We start from the raw sequence: 7,935 nt of genomic DNA, 5'->3' as shown, positions 1-7,935 counted from the left end.
AAACATGCCTTGGTTATATTTTTTCAGCTTGGACTTTGTTCTCTGGGGTTCCCCTACACACAGATTAACTCAACGGGCAGCACCGGGGAGACTAACACGTTCGATCTTGGATCACACAAATCTTTATCTTCCTGCTCATAGGCACGTCAAACACCTGGTCAAAGGGGAGAAAATGGCTGAGCATGAAACAGGATGATCTTGGAATCTTTGTGTGTTCTTTGAATCTAAAAGGTGAAAAGCCCTGTCAGAAGCGCTAATTAATGCAGTGATCTCTCGGTTCTCAGTCTCCTTTGTATTCAGGTGAGCTGCAGTGGTGTGGCAGCTGAAGTAGTAATTGAGTGTCTGATGCCAGTGGGTATAATTGCAATGACTGTCGATAATATTTAACATGAAGCGGAATCTACTCTTTGCCATCACAATTCCATCCATGCATCTGTTTTCTAACCTCTTTATTCAATTCAAGGACGGGGGTGAGCCCAGACAAGTAATGGGTGCAAAGCGAGATACACCCTGGACAGGACGCCAGTCCATCACAGGGCACGACACAAACACCCACACATTAAGGCCGAATTGCCCAGAAGTCAATTTAATTTCCAGTATGTCTTTGAGCTGTGGGAGAAACCCAGAGTTCCCAGCACAAACCCACACAAACACAGGGAGAACATGCAAACTCCACACAGACAGCACCCTAGGAATTGAACCCAGGGCCCCAGCCCTGCAAGGCAGCAATGCTAACCACTGTGCCACCATACTAACCTTCATTCCATTTTGCTGTAATGAAATATTACCCACTTATATTCGATATTGTTTCAGAAATCCAATAAAATGCCAAATCAAGTTACAGTAAGTGCCTTCTTGCAATTAACCTTTAACACAGACACTAATTGATAGAACAGGTTTAAGAACAGGACATTTTATTTATTCTGAAGGTTCCTTCATTGGACGGCAGACTTGCTTTTCCACTCCACCCAGATTTTCCTCTGTTTTGGTATTCAATGACAATTCTAGATGGTTCCTTTGTGGTAAGTTGAACGAAGAGCTTGCAATGCAATGCAGGAAGCAAAAGGTTTCACAGACGTCAATCTGCCAGACTGAAGGCTGTGTGGTTTGCTGTCAGCTGAATGTTTTTTTGCTTTTTTATCGCATAACCTATTCTAATCATAGGTTATAGTTTATTTTTATCTGGGGGGGGGGGGGGTGTTTAGTAGGTCTGGAACCCTTCTCTCTCCTGTCTGCAATGCACGAGCCCTGCACCACTTTGCTGATAGCAATCTGGTGCAGACTTCTGTGTGTTCAAAATGTATTCCCCATTACAATCAAAAAAGGGATGAAGAAGATGTTTTATTTCAGGAACACCTTAAACACCTTTATCCCATTCAGGTCGCGGGGCAGCCGGAGCCTATCCCAACAAGTAAGAAAGCTGGGATACATCTCGGATAGGATGCCAGTCCATCCCAGGACAGACACAGACATGCGCACCCTCACATCTAGGGCCAATTTGCCCAATTCTTCAATTAACCCTCCAGGATGTCTCTGGACTGCGGGAGGAAACCCCCGTGAACACGGGGAGATCATACAGACTCCACACAGACAGCACCCCCAGGTCCAGATTTGAACCCGGGGCCCCAGTGCTGTGAGGCAGCAATGCTGCCCAGAGTGCCACCAAAATCATCTTCGTGGTTTGTCTAAATATCGTTTAATTTTGCAAACTGTCAAAAGTAAGTCAGTCTAAATCACATATTTGTGTGATTTTGGTGCCGACTGAGTTCAAAATTAAATTGGAACAAATAAAAAGAAGCTTTGTTGGCCTTTTTGGTTATAAACACAAGAGCCATTGAGCCTGAAAGAGGGTTCTGATTTAAGCACCATAAGCCTAAATGTGATAAAAATCATTGACCTGGGTATTCAAAGAATGTCCACTGCTCCAGTATGAATCCGAAGCTGCTATTTAAAACAAACCAGAAACCAGAAGATTTGGAGCATTGTTTCTTTTAATGCACATATTCTAGTTGTGATTCACCATGCTATTGTAAAGTTGTTGCTTCTAGAAGGACACCAAGTTATTTTTTAATCCCTCATGAACTCTCCCTACATACAAAATCAGATCTTAAACCTCTTTTATTATGTAATTGTTCACTTCCCTTCTTACAATGTCCAAACATTATTACAGAGTAACTTTGCTCTTTGAGTTCTGAGTGTCAATCAGCTTTGCAAATGTAACTCTCCTGACTGACTGGTCTACAGTTTCTTCACAGTAGGACTGGAAAGGGTGTATCATGATTAGAGAGATTAAAAGTGATTATCTGGCAGAGTGCTTACAATTAGACACACCTAACATTATTTTAGAAGTGGATAGTCATACCTAACTGACTAGAATTCTTTGCAGACCAATTGATAACACTAAAACAAAGACACAAAAAAGTAATTCAACAATTAAAAGATGCTGGTACCCAAAATGTTGTATGTACTTTCATTCAGAAGTGGTTTACAAAAAGGAACAACTGTATTTGAAGGTGTATAGCCATGGATTGGGCATCAGGGATCACTTTTTGTCCCATTGATCAATATCTGTGATTTTGTATCTGACGTAGCTGTCTAATTCAGTTTTCAAGAGATACAAATCAAACACAGAAATTCATTTCAGACAGAAAACAAGAAATATTTCTGTACACAAAGTGTCGAGTGCATCAGAAATCGACTCCCTAGCTATGAGGTTAAGACCCAAACTCTGGGCCGTGTCAAGGAATTTTAGACAAATTTAGCTACTAACCTGCCAAATGAACAACATGGGCTTCTTGTTTGCAATCTTCCTTGTTTTTATAAGATGTTCACAGCAGTATTACAGGTTTCATTAATAAATATTGATATTGTAGTGTTTTCAAGTTCCCACAGGACAAAGGACAAGTGGAGACGAGATAGCAAACCAAGCGACTGCTTTACTCTCCTATCGAAACCTATCAAAATCCAGAACCACACACAGGATGTACACACGCATGAGGAGACCGACGGAACACGTACACATGGATAGGGTGGTAACTCGTTAACTACAGGCTATACACAACACTAAAACTACTATCACACTATTTACATGAACAGGGTCAGCTGCTGGTCATCGTGCTGACCCTCAGACTCCCCCCCGGCTACAACTCCCAGCCTGCTTCGCAGTCCCATGAATGCCTAGGTGCGCTTCCTTCTCACCACCGGGCGAGGGTGTTACAATATGTATTGATACACCTATAGGTAACTAGAAAGTGTCTCTAAGAAATCAGCTACAGTGAGTAACGACTGGCAGTGTAAACATTTCCAGATTTACAGCAGGGGGGATGTTTGTTGAGATGTAGGGGGTCCGGATTTAGTGATCAAAGCAATTGTAAAGTTCACCTTGGTTTAGTTAAGTTCTGGGTAAATGATGAAGTGTCAATCAACAGTCCAGAAAGTCATCATATAAGATCAGATCAAGACCGAGAAAGAGAACAGGGGGAAGAATAGACAACAAGAGAGAAGTGACCGCAGAAAAGAGGTCTTTGTTCGAAAGCATCCAAAAAAGAGCTGATTGGAGCTAAGTATTTGAATCTTGCCAAGAGAGCTTGCTATTCTGTCGTTTTTAGGGAACTTGGGTGTCGTGAGTCAAGAATACCTCGGTTAAAAACAGCCTTTCCTGCCTGGGGGTGCACTTTCAGCCCAGTGAGACCCCACTTCTTTTGTGTCATCCGGGTTTACAGAGGGAGAGATTTAGCTGCAGCTTGTAATCTATTCAGTTTAGAAAGCAGCTGATTTCTGATCCTGGCCTTTGAAGGCGTCAAGAACTAGATACTTGGTAAGAGTCTGGGGTTTTCTGGGTGGTTAGGACACCAGGCCTCTGGGACTCCTTGTCTGTACATGCTGTATACATACAGAAACCTTTGTGCTGTGTGTTTAGATTGTGTGCAGTGTTTGTAGCCTCACCGTTAATAAATACCTGTTCAACCAAGTATGCCTGATACTTTATTTTTTCACCCAAAAATATTACTTTTTTCACCTAAAACTGTGCCAGAGAATAAAGAATTCACGTGCCTCTAATTATACTGACAGTTTGGGTATATTTCTTGGAGAAATCACTTACAAGCTGGGGGTTATGATGATTTATTTTAGTTATTGACTAAGCCGCTCAGTCAATTCCTGTTTTTCACCATTTTCTTAACCCTCCCCCCCTTGTAACAATATTCCACACCATCCCTACAGTTGTGAAGGTCTGGGCTGTGATTTTAAATCCCACTCTTCCTGCTTTCAATCAGATGAGCACATTGGGCAGTTAGGCTCATTTATTGCGCTGTGCTGTGATTGTTGTGCTCCGGTCCCTGACGTGCAGGAACCGTAATGAAAGGCAAGCCGAGCTCCAAGTGCAGGGCCTCACAGGGACACGGAGGAAGACAACTGCGGCTCAAGGGCGAAGCGATCAGGCGGAAAAGAGAGAATTCCCTGCCTTCTGGGCGCTCCTGCAGCGATGAAATAAGGAAGAGAAACTGAGCATGAGCTCGATGTCGGAGCGCTGAACAGGCAGGGAGTTACCCTTAAACAAGGAGCTCAGTTGGATGATCGGGATGATCGGGGTGCGCCTGATTAATAACTTAATGAAGGCCGGGAGCAAATCTGCCTGGGGTTACGCAGGGGCCGAGTCCCCGCGCGAACGCGTCGGTTGTCAGGGGCAACACCGGGACGCCAGCTGCTCCGAGCCCGGGTGTAACCGTGACAACGCGGCGATAACGACACGTGACAGGGGAGCCAAACTCGCGACACTCAAGGGAGCAAGCAACCGGTTTCTTCCCTGCTGAAAAGAGAAGAAAGAAAGCAACAACGTTTTGGCTGTGGAGCCTTCTGCCGTCCTGCAGTCTTTATACAGCAGGTCTCTCTCGATTTGCAGCTTCTTACGAACGAGGAGAGGAGAGGCTTCAACGTGTCCAATTAAGACAATCATAAGTTCAACCAGGTCTTTAAGTGCTCAGGCCCAAGGAGAGCCACAAACCTTCAAGCCCACCTGGGCTGCAGCTGTGCCCCCCTGACATACCAGCTTTGCCACGAGTGCTTCAGTGTTTCTGTCATGTGCAATGTCGACTGCGTTGATAATTTAAATTTCCTTCAGCCGAGTAGAGTCAGAGGACAGGGTTATTGAAGGGCTCCCCCGATTATCACCACTCTTCGAAAACAAATACACAGGCGCCTTTCCTGCAAAACTCTGGAAACGCAGGCACATTACATCAGAGAGAGAGTAACGCTGAATGTCTGCATAATGCTCTTCACTGAAGGGCCCCTAAACTCTCTACAGAAGGAAGGAGCCTCATTCATCCAACACTGCAGTGTGGGACTCACTTTGGTATGACTGCAGCCATTGCGCACCACAGCAGATCGGAAGGAGACCTGCTGGTGGCTGAGATGAGAAAAAGAAAGTGCACCATCTTAAGATTCTGTGCTTTTACATATGGAGCTACATCGGACTTTCATACAGCCCTCACCAAGTCCTAAGAGCAGTTAAATCCAATTTCACGTCATCACACGGATTTTGTAGAATTGTACGGGATTCTATCCAATCGGATTAAGGCAGCACATCAGGAACGCCGGCCTTTACACTCCTCCACTTAATGGCAATGGGGGAAGACGGCTATTTAACGCTCCACCCACACCGCTCGCAGCACACACCTGGCTTTCCACAGGCATCTCACAGCCCAGCAGCGGCCAGACCGTGCGCAGCTTCTGAGAGCAGAGGGCAGGTGGCCAGGTGGCCATGCTGCTGTCCCGGGAGTCTGTTTTACTCAGTTTGGTAAATGAATCAGATCCACATGTATCAGTTTGCTTCCTAGTCCTGTGGCGTTCTGTGAATGATCCTCCAATGCATGCACAGAGACACCAATTCTTGCGTGTGAAAAGTACACACTAGAGGAAATGTCTTTCTGGATATGAAAGACAGGATGTTTATTTCAAACACTGTCTCGTGAAAATAGCTGCCATGCTATATATGGCTGCCTGACAAACATGCACATTTGAATCATTGCTGGCCATCTGTTCGTGATGTAGCTGTTTTTTCATTCAGATATGCATGACTACAAGCACTCTTTCATACCTTCAAAACTGGATAGACCAGTTCTGAGAAAGAGAAAGCTCATTCATGCTACTTTTGAAGGGTGTCTCTTTGCTAAAGACCAGTGGAACTCTATAACTTATGAATTTGCAGGAGTATTGCAAGGTGATTATCAGTAGCAAAAACCACAATTTGCATATTCCACCATTATCGTGCTTGTTTTTGGTTTTCTGGAGATAAAACAATGACAGCAATTTGGAACATGAAAAGAAGCTGCCAGTAAGACATTCAGCATCACTCTTGGCTGATGATATCACTGAGCTAGATTGCTCTGAAGCCGGCAGAAATCAGTTTGCTTTAAAATACAGGAAAATATGAACAGAATAGGAGTCAGGAGAGCTACTCCCATTACGATGATGCTTTCAAATACACTGAAAGAACACATTTTGTGTGTATAGTGCTTTGTATTGTGTTATATTCACTTTCATTGGCTATTATTTGTCATGCTAGCTTAGTACATAAGGAAACAGCGGCCCCTGAGTACACGTTTGACGTTTGGATGGAATAAAGCAATACAGAGACATACTGTACAGCTGTTTGGTTTTATTGTTTCCTCAGCGCTAGGCCACTTCCTCCATAAACCTGAAATCAATCACTTTTTGTTCCATTTTGTTTCCTCAAGTAACAACAAAAACAGAACCAACGGGATAACATGGTAAACAAAATAATAATCAGAGGGACGCTGACTATTACAAATATTATATCTTTTTATTACATGTGTTTAAGGTATGCTGCATGTGTTGCTCCTTTAAAGTACAGTAGCATATGGCACTGGGGCACATTCCCGTCAACTTTTGTTGACATAGCAATAAAGTATTGAATCTTGAATTGTAATATTTTAAAAAATCAATCTTATCCAGAGACAGAGTTTCTCTACCTTGGACTTAAACCACAGCGAGCGTGCATGAACTGTGTTATTGTGTTGTGTTATTGTGCAACTGCAGCCACTGAAGCCCACGGGCCTGTTGAAACCGAACACGGTGATTTGATGTGGGCTCTGCATCGAGCTTCGATGTCTTTTGTAAAGGCTTGTTAACAGGAAAACCTATCGGATGTTCAAAAGCTTAAATTTTTCATCATTTCTTTAGATTTTTGAGAGCGCAACAGCTTTCTAATAAGGGATCTACAGTATGTAGTTTGAAAACCGTCTCCCTATACTTGTGGGGCTCTGTGCGCCATTTCAAAAGTGAGGACAAATCTCAGGACTATTGCCTTACTTCCTGGCCTTGTCCCCACTAATTCTGCCTCTCAGGATCCCCACCACACCTTATATTGGTGGGGTGGTAGCTCTGTGGCTAAGGATCTGCACCTGTGGCTGGAGGGCTGCTGGTTCAAATCCTGCGGCTGGCAGGGGAATCCTACTCTGTTAGGCCCCTGAGCAAGGCCCTTCACCCCAACTGCTCCAGGGGTGCTGTATAAATGGCTGACCCTGTGCTCTGACCCCAAGCTTCTCTCTGTGTCTGTGCTGGGGTATGTGAAAAGACAAATTCCTAATACAAGAAGTTGTATATGGCCAATAAAGTGATCTGATCTTGTTTTTATGGGCAGGCTGTCCATCCCTCAGCCAAGCTTGTCAATGACCAAACAGACCAAATATCTCAGATTGATCTGTCACTGACATTGTCAACACTCTAATTAATTATCGCTATTATTATGTGTTTGGACGGCAGATACCCTCAACCAAGGTGGCTTGCAGGCACCGACAGTCAATGAAGTGGACCTTTTTAAATCAACAGTGAAACATGAACCAAAGGGCGTGTATGGAAACTAAGGGGAAGTGCCTGTAAATCTGAGCAAGGGAGGCACTTCTTTACACAAAGGGG

The sequence above is a fragment of the Atractosteus spatula genome, chromosome 2 (assembly GCF_055471065.1).
Source record: "Atractosteus spatula isolate fAtrSpa1 chromosome 2, fAtrSpa1.hap1, whole genome shotgun sequence".
NCBI classification, from domain to species: Eukaryota; Metazoa; Chordata; class Actinopteri; order Semionotiformes; family Lepisosteidae; genus Atractosteus; species Atractosteus spatula.
This window is presented reverse-complemented; position numbering follows the sequence as displayed.